Below are 16,893 nucleotides of genomic sequence, written 5' to 3'. Positions count from 1 at the left end.
TCGGTCCGATTGTCGTGTGTGCCGCCACTCGGGTTTTTCTTGTTTGTTTACTCGCCTGTCAGTCACATCGTCAGTTTACTTAGCTGTATTCCATGTGCGCAAGTTGTCTTTCTGCGGCACACAAGTGTGTTATAGCCGCTCTCACCTGTGTTTACCTACCTGTGCGCTCTCTTTGACGCTCTCTCTTTCGTTGGCCACACGTTTTCCAAGCCCGTTTGGGCATACGAGTTTCAGTTTTAGGCCATAGTTTCGAGCGTTTGGACGCGTTTTTGCCGCTTTGCGCGTGTTTAACGTTTTTACATTTGTTGTATTTGTATTTTTTTTTTCGATTTTCATCTTTCGAATTAGCTTAGCGCGCAATGTGTACAGACGATTGTACTGTTGGGAAGCTGTGAACGAATGGCGCGAGTTTTTTTAAGTGAGATGTGAACTATGAGGAAATCGAAATTGAAAGAATAAATACCTAAGAATTGATTATTGCAAATATTTTGTACTAAAGAAAACAACAAAAAGAAGTGCTTGAAGGAATTAATAAAAATATTTTACGAAGTGTTTATAACTTGCTGGTGCAAATATTACAATTTCTTACTTAGAAAACCGCAAGTAAAGTGCTTACAGTGTGACAAATTGCAATTGCTTTTATGAAAAAATATTTATTTTTATTGCTAAAAATAGCAAATTTATTTTGTACGCTGTTTTAAGTGTTAAAGTCGTAAGTAGAACGAAAAAAAATGGATTTGGAGTTACTATGGAAAGTGTTGTTTGCTGGACGGTTTTAAAAATAAAAGAGCTGGAAAAATATTTATTCTTAAATGCAAAATATAATTTTTATTGAATTTAAAGCAGATGAAATCCATTTATATATTGATATAAATATGTATAAGGCTAGAAAGCAATTATTACCGGCAGAGTATGAAATTAAATATTTTAGGGAGCTTTCCGTTATTTAAAATGGAAAATCGTGCTTTCTTAACCTTTTTGGCATAGATTGTTGTCTAAGAGGGAGGATTGACATCTATATCATATAGCTTCCATACAAACTGAACGATCAAAATCAAGTCCTCATATGAAAAACTTTTTGATTTGGCAAAATATCTTCAGGAAATTTGGCATACATTATTATCCAAGATAACGCTACAATCTCTCCAGAAATTGTTCTGACCGCACTACTATACAAGTATCATATAGCTGTCATTCAAACTGACCGATAAAAATCAAGATACATTTTTTTTGTTTTGCTTTTATTATTTACTATTATTTATTATTAGCAATTATCATTATAAAAATTCAAATTAGTTATGGTTATCTGTCTAAATTTAATTCCACAACTATTAAAACAAAACATTTGAGGTTCGTCGCTTAAGTCTTTTGCTTTGTTCACTGACTTGTCTGCTCAACTAATACGTTTCACAAAAAAAGTTTCAAGCAATATTTAAATATCAAAATGTAAACTTAAAAACCACAGAAGCAGGTTACTGAGGCAATGAATATAAAACGGTTTCAAAAACTTGTTTCGCCACTTGTTGATTACCATGAATTTTGTCTCAAAATTAGCGAGCTAATGTTTTCTAAGCAGATGAGTGATTTAAATAAATTAACTTAAGCTTTATACAATTAGCTTAAAGCGCTCTCATAGTTCGATTTTCATATACTTAATCATATAGAGCATATAAATACATCTGTATGAGTGTATGTGTGTATATATAGCAGGTGCGTAAATTGCTCTGCACGCAAAACTTTTAATGGCGTATATAATTATTTTTATTTCACTAAAGTGGTGTAGTTTATGTTTGTATATTAAAGTAAGTGTTTAATTATATTTGACAAGGCATAATTGCTCTTTACTTTATGTCTGACAATAAAAGGTGGAATTTGCAGTGTAAAAGCTTAACGCGGAAAAGTTATTAACCGCGTTTTTGGATTTAGTTTCTTTCATGAAAAAGAACACAATTCAATTAAATTAAATATAAGTAAGGATAAAATTTGACAAATAAAATAAAAGTCATTAAAAATTTGAAAATTAAGAATTAAAAAATGGTATCCACCATTGTTGACATATTTTAAAAATATAATTTTACTTATTTTCAAAATGCCAAAAGTTTATTTTAATAAATTTTACCATATAAATTGAATATATAATAATGAAAAATTAAAGTTTTCTGTCAATATTTTTCCTATAAAATAAATTAAAATACTAAAAAAAAATTTTTAAATAAAAAGGATTAAAAAAGAAGTTTTTTAATGGAAAATAATTATAAATTTACTATTATTAAAAAAATAATTTTTTGATTTTTTCTTATAAAAACTAAAAAAGAAATAAAAATGAATTTCATCAAAAAGCAAAAAAGTTAAAAAAAATTAAGAAAATTGAGTAAAGACAGAATTTTAAAAATAAAATATTAGTACTATTAAAAATTTACAAATCAATTAACAAAAAGTTTGGTTGTTAGTAACATACTACATTTTTTCAAATAAAAATTTTACAGAAAAACTTTAAAATAAATTAAACGAAGGAAAAACTTAATTTTTTTTAAGAAAAAATATTTATTAACTTTAAAAATTTAAAAAAAATCAAACTAAGTGAATACTTTATTCAATAATAACATTTTATAAATAACTAAAATATTACTCAGCAAAACTTTTAAAATAAAAAAAAAATTATTATTTTACTACAAATAAAATTACTCAAACAAATTTTAGTAGTAACATTCTTTATATTTAATTGTACAAAAAAATGTACAGTAAAATTAATAAATAATAAACTTATAAAAAATTAATTCATAATTAAAAATATAGTTATATTAATTGAATAAAGATAATGAAAATGAAATATTAAATAATTTGTTTAAATAACATATTTAAAAAATAAAATTTATTCATAAAAAAATTAATAAAAGGTATTTATGAAGTAAACTTATTGAAGAAAAAAAAAAATTTTTTTAAGAAAAATATTTGTTGGCTAAAGTTACACTTTCTCAGAATCATTATAAGCTAATCGAAAAGCAGTTCCGTTAAGCTTCGCATCGCATTTCAATTTGCGTTCGATACCGCATTTTTCTTAAGAAATTTCGCTTCAACTGGTTGCATACAAATATGTACTTCATTTCAAAATCAACGCACAATCAATTTTACAGCGAATCAGCATTTATTTACGCCTTCGCCCCGCACGTTCTGCATACACCTCACTTGGTGTGCATATCAACGCCTTAAGCCCAACACACCTACAAACCGTTTGCAAAATCATAACCTTAAAGTGTACTGTAGCTATTTGCAGCTCAAAATCAAACACAAAAACAACAACAAACTATAAAATTAAAAAAAAGGCGAACGCGGACTTTCGGCAAGCGCTATGTATTGGCTTTGCACAGCCAACTGTCAATTACCGGCATTTGCATAAAAACGCCATTAACCCAGGCAAACCAACAGCAACAACAACAAATGCGAAGAACAAAACGCTAAATCAACTAACTATTCAATCAAATAAAGACACATCTCGCGCTGCTTTGCATTTCATACAGAAATTAGTATGCGATGGGCGCGCGCGCAATCCAACAAAAGACTTAAGACACAAACTTCTTGGCGTTCTTTTGATATTTTTGTTTTCTTTATTTTAAAGCTAAATAATAGCTGTGCAAACATTTACATGCAATGCGCACAGCTATGCTATCGATTATCCAGCACGACAACAATAAGAACAAAAACAACATTTAAATATTTATTGTTGGTTATTGTCGTCTTATTGACACTGCTGTCTTGTAAATTTCTTCAAGCACTGCTGCCGTTGGAAAAAATCAAGAATTTGTTATGCTGTCAAGGTGCACACACTCACAACCACACCAACACATACACTTTGTCTGTGTGTGTGTACGTTTTTTCCATATACCACGTGAATTATTATGCTGCTACTGTCGAGCGTCAGGAAAATTTTTTTTTCAGCAAGTGTCCATACTTGTATTTACCTTAAGCACCGAACCCTTGGCTCATTTATTTACTTATTTTATCGCTTTTTGGGCGTCTCTAATATGCAAATGCAAATATTTATTAATTTAGTACGCTTGTATATTTATGCCTAGTATGTGAGCATAAAATTATGCCTCGCTGCAGGTATGTTCACTTATTTATAAATTGCTATTAGCAGTGGAATCCCCATTTGCTACCCGTTTTACCCTTTTATGGCCGTCAGATTTGTGTGCGATAACGATTGATTGGCTGCGGTGACTGCTGTCATCGATGGATAGCGTCAGATTTATAAGTGTGTTTGGTTGAGGCAAATATTTGGATTTAAAAAAAAGACTTGATTTATATATTATGGTGGTGAATTGATAAATTTACAATTCTTGAACCCTTTCAATACTAGTTTACCATAAAAATTTTTTTTCTTGATTTTTTTTTTTTTTTTTGTTATAATATTTAATTTTTACGTTTACAAATTTTTTCTGCATGAAGTTTGATAATATTTTTAACTTTTATCTTTTATACATTTTTTTTTTAATAATTTTAGTTTGAATCTGCTATTATTTGTCATTATTAAAAGAACACTTCTATTTTTTAACCATAACTGTAATTTTTTAATTAGATATTAAATTGTATGGTATTAATTTAAAATTGTCCATGATTGTGTCAAAAATATTGAATATTTATTGAAAACAACGTTTTCAGGCACTGCTATTTTTCTGAACATAACTGTATGTTTTTTAATTTGAACTAAAGTTGACCATCATTGTTTTAAAAATACTTAAATTTAAAAACAACGTCTTCAATTTTATTTTTGACATAGAAAATGTAAAAGTAGTCAAATAGGGTTACCAAGTATTTCTTTAAATAATATAATATAAAAAGTATGTGGTTTCAAATTCATAAAAGTATATATAGAATAATAGTAAATGTAGTAATTTTGAAATGTTAGTTCTCAAAAGTTAGAAACTACCATTTTGATAAAAAAAATTTTTAAATTAAAACTTTAGTAAGAAAATACAAAACAAACATATATATAAAAATATATAGATTTAAAAAAACCCATTTAACCTAAGGGAAGACAAACTTGAAAGAAACAGAAACTTATTGTTAAAATAGGGTTGCCAGTTTTCTAAAGGACTTTAAAAGCATATATTTTCCAAATTTGTAATATATTTATTTTAGTATAATAAATAAAAAATAGTATATATACATTTTTTAGGAAACAAATTTTCATGCTCACTTTAAAAAATCGACACAGGGTTGCCACAGCATTTATAATGATTTTTTTCTATTTAAGATTTTTTTACATTTAGAAAACCCAAACCCAACAATACTCAACATCCTCGAGTTAAGTATATATAAAATCCATCATCAAAAAACCAAACTTTTCAGGGCAATAAAAATCGTTTAACGATTAACGTTAGATTACATAACACACCGCATCACACACGTTAAATCGCTATAAATTCAACTTGATATTAAATTAAGTCGATTTTTACTAGTTAGCCTTTATTTATCTACGATTTTAAGTTATAAAACAAGAGCGAAGACGACATTCAATACAAACAGTTTCTTTTGATTTCCACAATTCGATTGTAAATGACTACGATGAGTTCAAATTTATGATGTTGCTAGCCATCGGCGACATTCGTCTTGCCCACAGACAATACACAAGTAGAATTTTAATGCATGTCGAATAGAATAGATGAAAAAAACAACAAACAAAAAATAATAAATAAAAAAAATTACGAAAAAAAAGATGAAAAGCGACCCCTTTGAGGAAGCCAAATACACACGCACATACACCAACAAACAGGTAAAACGTGTGTTGGCATAAATGTTGCGTTGAATAAAGGCAAAACGTAAGATTTTATCTGTGTTTTCTCCTTTTATCACTACACTGATTTTGTGTATTGGACAATTGTTTGGTGGTAGCAGCAGAACAGCAGGTGTCGTTAGCAAAGATTCACAGCAAAAGAATATATCAGAATTTAGTGTCATTTCTCAAACAATGCTGCGTGCAGAACAACAAATATTCTCGTACCAACCTAGATTTTGGTCATTATGCCGAATGTGTGCTCAATTGTGGCAGACGTGACAAAATTTCAAATGAATGACCACCATAAAATGTTGGTTTTTAAGGGGTTAAATTACAGGTTAGAAGTGAATTTAAATTGCAAGAAACAAATAGAAAACTGTAACAGATATATAAAGAAAAGCAAAATTATTCGGAAGTTCGAAAAAAAATTTTGGAATATATATTATTCAATATCAAATATATATATAAACACATTTTTATCTATCTAAACAAGTCTAAAATAGTAACAAGAAGCTTATACAGTCACCTGCTATTGCTTACAAGTGCTTTTTAACTTAAAGTCAGCACTAAAGTAGCTTAAGTTCTAACCATTGTTCATCATTAGAGGTAAAAGAACTCTTGAGGTAAAGCTATCTAGTTTAAAATTCAACGCATGTTGCTGTTTATGCTACACGCATTCGAAAGTTACTAAATGAAGGCACCGTCCTAAGCGCCTGTCAATGCACTTTTCATGCAAATGCGCTGGTGACTTTGTGATAAATCGCTGATAAACGTAAGTGTAGGAACTTCAAAATTTTCAACGTACTTACAAAAAAATTAAAGAAATAAAAAATAGAAAATAGAAAAAATTATTATGATTTAAAATATATTTTTTTAATTATATTATTTATATTATATATATTATCCCCCATTTGTAATGGCTAATTTCGTAAAAAGAATTAATATTGCTAGTAAAAAAGCAATTAAAATTAATTTAAAAAATGTGGCAACCCTTTCTAAATTTTAACTATATTAAAAAAATGTATAATTTTATTTAATAAAAATTAATTGGCAACCCTTTTCATAGCTATTTTTTACGTTTATTATTGTATTATATTTTTGTTTTAGTGGTTATTTGTCTAAAAGCAATAAAATAAAATATATAATAAAAAATATTTTAAAAGGATTGGCGCTCCTTTTCAGAATTATAACGCAAATAAAATAATTTTTTCATACATTTCACTAATGTAAGTAAAAATTTATTTTTATTACAACGAAAATAACAGTTGGCAAGCCTATGGATAAATATTCTTTATATTTACTTTTATAATATTAAATACTATATTAAATGTTTGGCATCTCTTTCTAAAATTTTAACTAAAGTAAATTTTTTTTTCAAATCTTTCGCTAATAAAATTTAAATTTTAATTTTAATTTGATTATTTAAATTTCAAAATAGTTGGCAACACTGTTCTTAGCTATTTTTATAACTATTAAGTAACTGGCAACCCTGTACACAATAAACATGCAATTTAATAGCGTTTTTATTTTTTCTTATTTCTTACTAATCATTTCTTGAAATTATGCATTAAAATACAAGCGGTGAAAGAAACTAATTTCATAAAAAAATTGCAAACACGCGCAACCCACAACAAAATGATTAGTAAAATTATTAACATAATGCATACAAGTTTCAAATACATACATATGTATGTGTGTATGAATGTTTATTCACCATAAAGCTGGTTGGCCAATGAGCGTATTTGCTGACCTTCGAATATCGCCAACAATATTTATTCAGTGAAAAAATGAATGCCTGCTGAGAAGGGGGCAACATGCGGAGGAAAACCCCAGCAAAGTTGTTTCTCAGAAACAATTTTTTTCAACTTAATAAAAATTAATAATTAATTAATAACTGTCTGCAGGTAATAAATATGTCAAAGTGACATTAGCGACGGGCTGACGTCAATAGCCGTAATATCATGTGATTTCTCGGGAAAAAATTATTTAAGAATTTTGAATTTTTATTTCTAAAATCTGAATTTGGTTTTCTTTCAATGAATTTTCAATTCTCAGTTTCCCGCTCATAATCATTTAATTCCTTCCTTTGTTCAAAATTTTCAACAGCCAAGCATTTTAATGCCTTAAAAAGTCATTTGTTGTGGCGCCGGAAATTGTTCGAACCGCTACAAGTACTTCCTCACTTCCACTTTGTGCACACGCTGGACGCTTTTTTATTACCTTTTCCTCCTTTGTTGCTGTATGGCAGACACCCAAAAAGGTACAAAAAAAATGTGTTGTCGCGTTCGTAAAAAGCATAACACAAAGCACAACAACAGCAAGAACAATGTACTCTTACACATACTAGTATGAGAAGAAAATACTAAAAAATAACAAAACTACTTTCTTACAAGAAAAAAAGGCATTTGTTGTGTGCTTAGAAAAAAACACGTGACAGCTGTTGGTGGTCGGTTAGCTTAGCAAGTTGGTAACATTCGGAGCTGGCTAATTTTTTTACAAGGAAATTTATTATTAAAATGTACTTGCTGTGTGTATATTATTAGTATGTGAGATTAGTTTTATTCACATCAAAGATGTTTGTACTAGTGATTTTAAAATTCAATGCTCCATCACACTTTTGATCTTGATAAAACGCAGGAACTCACTTTGTGCAATTAAATATAAAAAAGGATTTATTATTTGCCCATTTTGTCACGTTTACGAGCGATTAAAATAATTGCAAAGCGAAAACTGGCTATAAAAAATAAATTTAAAAATTTATATAATTTGTTAATTTTTTGCACACACATACATAATTATATATATGTATATTATAATATTTACTTTAATGCACATATAAATTTATGTACGCGGTATAATTATACAATATTTGTAAAATGTACAATTTGCGCTGCGCGTAAGCAAAACTCATAAATATTTAATTTCCACCAGATAATTACATAACTCAAAGTACGTGCGTATAAGCAGCAAAGTATTTGTATAATTTAATTATTACATAGCTTAAGTGACTGAGTAAAAAGCATTAGCTTAAAAAAAAAATGGTTGAACTGCTGAACAAAAAAAGAAATAAAAAACATAAACAAAGATTTTCATAAAAAATAGTCTGCTTGAATGACAGCTGAAGCGCCGCAAACACGCTGACTAATTAGAGCTCTGCAAAATTTAAGAAAAACATACACTCAAACACTTTGCTCTTTTTCCTAAGCGTAAACTCATAGTTGCGGTCAAAGCTGGGCAGTATGCCATGATTTTACACTTATGTGTACGATTTTTCATAAATTATGTACGCACAAGCGCAGCTTGACAGCCGCGACCAGTGTGTCAAGTACGTTGCTTAAGTCTTTTGTATTACATGCTTTACCATTACAACATTTTTCAACGCTTCACGAGATTTGCAGTCAGTAAATCAAAAAATGGCTGGGGTTCAAAAGGTTGACACTGATTTTGTGAGCTAATTAAATTATAATGCTCACAATAACAAGAGCTTACCGATGCGCTTACAGATGTATGTGTTTGAGGAGCATAAATACGTGCGTGTGATTTCAGAAAATAGCCAAGTATTTACACAACTTAATTATTACATAGCTTATATTTGCAATTAATTATTTTTATGATAATGCGAAATTGGTAAGCCAAGTCTCCTTTATGGCAGGCATTGCAAGTTGAAATTTTTGAAATATTTATAGCTGAGTTGGATTTTATGTTTGTAATTTTTATCAACTATTTAGAAAAGATATATTTTTTTTGACACCAGTTACTAATTAATAATGGACTTTTTTACTTATTTTGGTTGAGCTGACATTTTTTTTTTATTTTTGAATAATTTTTTTTTGCGAAACAAAAAATGTTTTTCAATGACACCAGTTACTAACTGAAACTGGAATTTTTAAAATATTTTTAGGTGTGTTGAAATTTTTTTTTAAAATTTTTCAAATAAAAAATTTTGTTTTTTAATGGCGCCATTTAATAACTATTAATTTAATTGTTGAAATGATTTGAGTTGTGTAAAAATATTTTTTGTTTTTATAATTTTTAATTTAATTTAAAAAACATTTTTCCAAAACAAGAAATATTTTTGAAAGGCGCTATTTTTAATAGTAAATAAAAAGTTATTATTTTTTTTGCTATTAATTTCTCTTAAGTTTTTTTAACTTTGTCAGCTTTAAAAAAATTGTAATAAAAAAATAAGTGCTATTTTATTATTTATATAAATTTTTCTTATATTTATATGAATAAATATCACAATAAGATGGAATTATTCCACCTCTAAAAGCATTAAAAATCATGTAATCATCATCAGACATTTTTTTTTTACAATTTTAAAGGCATCGATTGAAAAATTTTCATTACTTTGTGGTTTTACAAATATACTTAACAAGTTTTAGAAAAAAAACCTGATTTTAAATAAAATTTCAATATTTTCCTTCAAAACACATAAGATCAGACTTTTTTGATTCACCCTCGTATGCACAGCCTTAATGTATTACCTTTTTTGTCACAAATTGCTTGTGTTTTTGTTGACAATAATATTGACCATTAAATTGCCATGTTATTTTCTTGCTATTTACTGAAAAGGCCAACTTTTTGCTGAGCTTCCCAGCTCGCTGCTCACCAAATGGCATCCAAAAAGGCCGCATCAATGACTGTTGATTAGCTCTGACAAGACAAAAAATGTATAAACATGCTTCTTACATTAAAATTTTCAAAAGCATACATACCTATATACATATGTATATGGGTATCAGTATTGTTTTAGAGCTTTCAATTTCTTAAGAAAAATATTCTAGCACATTTTTGTCTTTAGATATGCAAGTTTCGATTAATGGCCTACTATTTTACAAAAACTTTCGTTCCAATCATCATTTGCATATCGTAAATATTTACCTAGTTAACGTTTTATTCGCTGCTTTCTATGCATAAGTGGCCTTTTAATAGAAATTCTCATAAGCGCGCATGCGCCACTGAAGCACACATCTGTGTGTGTATGTGAAGCATATTTATTGACCATTATAAGTAATTTTTTAATGTGTTACATGTGTTTTTGTTTTTTTTTTCTTTCTATTAATAATTTCACCTTACGCATTGGCATTTACGGCAATTTCTTGGTTGCTTTTTCATTTGTTTTTGCCTTCAAATATTATGCTCATACATATATACAATAAATATTATATATGTTGTATGGGGGATTGTGCTGCTTATTTGTGCTTTGCAGGTGAAAGTGCACACTTTTCGAATTAATATTTGCTTTTAACATTTGGTTGTTATTTTTACTTTTTTTTTAATTTTGAATTTTTTTATTTATTTCTCCACTTTTTATATACTTTTTGCTTTTTATCACTTGTTCATCGCCAAATTGCCTAATTTTGATAATTTGCATGTGTCATGCTGACGCCTTCATTGATTTATTTGATTGATTTTTCATATTCATACAAGCTTTGCCTTATATATTTGTGGGTAAATAACAGTTATTCAATTTGTTAGCGCATTGTCGCTTCCTTTTGTGTATTTTTGCGCAGTTAAAAAATATACGTACATAAAAACATTTGTGTTGAACACAAAAGTCTTGCAAAAATAATTGTTTGTTCATGTCATGGTCACTGGTGAAATAAATCAAAAAATAAAAATAAATCAAGTAACTCAAGCTCGAAAAAAATTCTCCATAAATCCTATTTCTATCGAAGGTCATTTGTGTGACACTTAAAACATTTCAAATTTAAAGTTTTCCAATTTTATTTTTCAAAACTTACAAAAAAATAATAAGTTAGTTAGTTTTTTACATAATACCCTCTAGGAAATTGTATATCATTATAAACAGCTGAAAATACTTCCAGGGCTATATATATTTTCAAGCCATTGTACTATACTATTTTTATAAAAATATTTTAATATTTCCATTGTCCGAAAGTATTCAAAGAAAGTGGAAATATCATCCTTATAATACCCAGACTAAGTGGTTCAACCAATTTTGAGGACATACAGATTAAATTCTGGTCCTTACCTCACTATGCGTTTGCCTTAGCTTTGATAGATGAATATCGCATTAACTTAGAGTATGTGAGTTATAAGAAAATTTATATAACTGTGTTCGGCTGAGCTTTCACTTTGAGTATTGATAATTTTGGTTAGATCAAAAACAAAACTTACATTAACAAGGTAGCTGAAGAGCCTTTGCTACAATTAATAGATCTGTAAAGCCTTCACAAGATTGTTTTCATACATTGTAGGTATTAAAATGTTGAGATATAGGCGTTCAAGTCTTTAGTAAATTTGATTGATTTATGACGTACTAAAGAATTGCTAAATCAATAAAAATCATTATAAAATTGTTCACTGTGCATCAAGCTATATTTCGCATCCCTTCACGATATTCTAGCTTTGTTTTTGATATCCCCCTTTGATTTATTGAAATTTTACGCTATTAAAATCCCCACACCTCCACTATTTGATTTCAATCCATCCATCATTTGGCTTATAGCTTATTGAATCTGAAAGAGAACTGTAGCTATTATACTATTGTGCATTTGAAGAAATCATATGCAAACATTTCTCACATAATAAATTAGCCAACCTAAAAAGATAATCATCGGCTATGCGTTCGACGACGCCCAACAATAGTTAACCAGCAATGAAGAGAAAAAAAGAAATTAAAAAGCGAAGAAGAAAGCAACAGAAAAGAGTTAAGAAAAGGTTGTAGATAACTGTCGAAAAAGATGCAGCAGCTGTATGCATGCTGGAAGCTGAAGTCACAATAGTAAATGCAAACAAACATATATATGTGTAAAAGGTTTATCCAGTATAAATATACATATGTATATATGGTAGAATGCTTCTCTTTGCACTTAAACACTCATGCATACAGCTCTTTGTTAACGAAGATACTTTTATGTAACTGCCAGTAGTTGTATGCATATATATTTATATGTATATGTGTATGTAACACACACATATACAATCACTTATATACTATACTATTAAATAAATTGAAATTAAATGCATTCTGTGCGCTCATAAAAATATCAAATGCAAACGTAGAATTTTATTTACATATTATATGTGTATGCACATATAAAATTTATATTTTACACTTATATGTAGTTATGCACATGTAGGTACAAACAGCCCTTCAGCAGCTTAGCGGTTTGGCAGTCCAAGTTGCTTTCAGGCGTTTGAGTTTCTACTTCGCGGCGTCTTTTCGTGGCTTTGCCACTGCAATAAAAGTACTGTCATAGAATATATGAGTGTGAATGTTCGTCTTATATTTGTTTGTGTTTACGTAAATAGCATAAAATTTGCATGCGTAAGCATCTAAAAGGTTTAAACATTTTATGCTTATCTAAGCATTTCACGAATAAAGCGAGCTGACGAAAAGACAACAGCCCAAAACAAACAAAAACTAATGTTCGGAAAATAATAAGTGCTGTATTGCCTTTAAGAGAGTTTGGTAGACACAATATTAGAGGAGTTGAAAATAATATTAGAGAATATGTGTAGTTGAAAAAAATTGCTTTGTTTATAAATTTTGCAATTTTGTGATGAATTAAATATTCTTAAAAAATTAATTTAATTTATTTTTTTTATGATTGATTTTATTTTATTTGTTATTATTTTATTTTATTATTTTACTTTATTTTAAATGTTTATAATTTTTTTAGTAAATTTTTGTCATTTTAATTTTAATTTAAATTTAATTTTAATTTTAATTTTAATCTTAATTTTAATTTTAATTTTAATTTAAATTTAATTTAATTTTAATTTCATTTAATTTCATTTAATTTAATATATTTGAATTTAATTTAATTTTTTAATTATAATATTATTATTTTTAATTTTAAATATAATTTTAATTTTAATTTCATGTAGTTTAATACAATTTTTTTAAATTTAATTTCTATATATTTTTTATACATATTTTAATTTTAATTTTAGTTTTATTTTTAATTTTATTTTTAATATTATTTTTAATTTTAATATTAATTTTAAATTTAATTTTTATTTTTATTTTTATTTTAAATTACATAAATAATTTTTAGTTTAAATCAAATTTAAATTGGTTTTTTTTAATCTAATTTTTTGTAATTTCTTTGATTCTATTTTATATTGTTTATTTTATTTTAAATTAATTTTGTATCCCTTGTTTAAACTTACTTTTTTCCTTTTATATTTTTATTTTTTATTGAAGCACCCTTTCAACACACTTTTTCATACGCATGTATGTGTGTAAATATTTTTTGTTATACACTAGTGCGAAATATTTCGTGTTCTTAGCTTGCTCGCTCGTTACGCTATCTGACACCTGTATCAACGGGCTCTTTATACATATTTAAATAAGCAGAAAGCGTGAACAGAAGACGAAGAGTCGTTTGCGCGACATTGTCTTTGCAAATTCAACACTTTTAGCAAACAGTATAAAATATAAAAAAATTTATATTCGACAAGTAAAAAAATTCCAAAAAAATTAAAAAAAAAATCTAACTGGTTTCTTTATTTTATTTTTAAAAAATTATTGAAATTTATATTAAAATTTATATAATATCTCTTTTTAAGCAATTATTGAATTAAATATTTATAAGTGAACAAAATAGTCGTTTTGCACAAATAAGTGGTTTTATATATTATATACTGTTCTACATTAATGTATATATTTTTTATAATATACATAAATGTTCAAAATTTCCAAAATTATCTAAAAAAAAAAATTAAGAATACTATTCTCTGCACGCTTCGCAATTACTCAACAACAAAAATAACAACCACACATTAATCAGCAACCGCCAAATTGTTCCAGCTTCACTTTTTTCGGCAATTAGCTCACTTCATTTGCAGTCACTTCAGCTGACGCGCTGTCGATTGTTCATAAAAGTTTAACGTGTTTTTTCGCGCAAAACCAAATCTCCTGATTTATGCACTTTTTTGACGATTTCGATCTTTATACGAGTACATCTCGCTTGTTGTTGATATCTTGTGCCACTTTTTTATTGTACTTTAAGCGTGCGCTGACGCCATCACCGCTGAATGACGCTTTCATGTACTCTTACACACACATACACAACCACATGCTTAAATAGTATATACAAGTATACATGTGTATTTGTGTATGCAGTTTGCAGAATTCGGCATTCGGTAATACCGGTTTGGAAATTAGGTGACCGCTGTTGTTGCCAAATTTATGAGTTTATTAAAGGTTTTTGCGGCACTCTCGCTGCAGTTGTGTGTGTGTTTGCTTGTTTGTGTGTCCATATGTTTGAGCGGAAAATTTCTAGTGAATGTGTAATTATTTGTTGTTTTAAAATGGGAAGAGCGAAAGCTGCGCAATAAGGAGTGTATGTTGTAGAAAAAAAAAACGAAAGTTTAGCAGCTGAGCAAGCGAATTTCGGAGATGATGCAAAGAAAGTAAGAAAGAGTTAAGTGCGCTTTAGAATGAGTTGGAATTAAGTGATAAAATGGTTCAGTATGAAGTATTAGTATTAGTATGAAGATGAAAACCTTGAAAGATTTTATGAAAAATATTAAATAATTGTAAATAAAAGATTTCAAATATACAATTAAAAATTTAATTTATTGATGTTTTTATATGAGTTTGAGCAAACCTATTAAAAAAATATACATAATTACAAAAAAATCTTAAATTAATATTTTCAATAGAAAACTAAATTTTATTATATCAAATTTTTATATACTTAAATTTTTATTAAAAAATAAAATACGAGAATAAACTATTAAAATTTTTTTGTGAAATTAGATCGCCTGTCTTAAACCTATTATAAAGCTACTAATTCGATTGTTTTCGATAACGTTGAAAGTAGCACCACCGCTGACCAAACGATCCAAGAAGCAAGTGCTTTGATATTAAAAAAAAAGTGTATTCATAATACTTTAGAATTATATTTGACATAATACGACTAATGATATACTATATACTCGCATTTAACCAACATCTGCGCACTTAACAACAACCTGCATGTTAATATGCTACAAAATTTACACTGAACCCCAAACGAAATACTTGACGTCACTCACAGAGAGACAACAGCAAGTGTCAAACATAAAGAGTTATTGCAATAACTAAACTTTGCTACATGCCACACGCTGTATGACGTGCTACATGCGCGCTATACCGCAAAAAAGAAAGACAAATTGGCGGCTGCTGTTGCTCCTACGAACAGAAAAGCTGCTAGCAACTGCAGCCAACAGTATCCTAATGTCACACTTAAGCCCCGGGCGCACTAACCCACATACATGTGAGTTTGTGTGTGATGTTTTTGCAATCCAGCTGTTGTATATTAACAACGAAATTAGTCGGCTCGCCTTGTAGCTACAACTGTTGTTAATGCTTTGTTGTTGTATTTTACTCCTTTGTTTCTGTTTTTTTTTCCTTACTGACTTGTATTGCTTTCATGTTTCCTCCTCGTGGCATGTCATTAACGTCATTTGCTTACCAACTTGAGCGACGCCACGTGCGCCAAAAACGCACAAGTCTTGAATTTGCATGTGTCTACAAACACACATACACAAACGTACGCATATTTATTCACGTTCTAAATGATAGCATTTATAACATTTACCCGCATCACTTTACTAATGACTGTCTTTCAGTTCTTCCCTTTAGTCGGTCTTCCCCTTCTTGGCTTCTACTCTCATTTCAAGCTTGTATTTTATACCTCCGTTTGGAAGCAAAAGTTCAAATAGGTTATAGCGCCCCATTTGGGTAGACAACCACACTGCGCAGCGCAAGGGCAGTACGTCGAAAAGTCAAAGAGTTAAATTCGTATACGCCTTAGAGGCTTCCGGAGCGCTTAAATTCACAATTGCCGCGAAGCGATAACTTAGCATTTATTCACTTACTTACTTCCTTTGGGTATCGAGAGTTTGAGACGTTCTTACTAAGTACGTCGTACTTCCGTTGCCCGGCTAAGCTGAGTTGTGGTGGGATTTTATTAAAAGCTGGTTGTGATGTCGCACATTTGACTGCTTTATTATTGTTGGTTCTTGTACTCATTATGTAAATTTGTACTTCTGGCGCAGTTATGTACGTAGATATATATATCTTAGAATAAACCATATATGTTGTATTCACTTTCAGATAATCTCTTTAACTATACAAATTTGTAGTCCTAACT

At 28.6% G+C, this 16,893-nt stretch overlaps 1 protein-coding gene across 4 annotated transcripts in view; it reads left to right on the top strand.

Annotated features, from left to right (window-relative positions):
• Positions 1-16,893, top strand: part of ec (ubiquitin specific peptidase echinus) — a 161,365-nt gene that overhangs the window by 129,324 nt on the left and 15,148 nt on the right. For 2 of the 4 annotated variants that reach the window (XM_070109385.1, XM_036376359.2), the window contains exon 1: positions 229-712. The exons of the other annotated variants lie outside the window; for them this stretch is intronic. The gene's annotated coding sequence lies outside the window, so the exon portion shown is untranslated. Of the gene's footprint in view, positions 1-228; positions 713-16,893 lie in introns of those variants that run through there. 4 annotated transcript variants of the gene reach the window in all.

Source organism: Bactrocera oleae, chromosome 5 (genome assembly GCF_042242935.1).
Source record: "Bactrocera oleae isolate idBacOlea1 chromosome 5, idBacOlea1, whole genome shotgun sequence".
In the NCBI taxonomy this organism is placed as follows: Eukaryota; Metazoa; Arthropoda; class Insecta; order Diptera; family Tephritidae; genus Bactrocera; species Bactrocera oleae.
The sequence above is the reverse complement of the archived record's forward strand: the minus strand, read 5'-3'. Positions and strand labels throughout refer to the sequence as shown.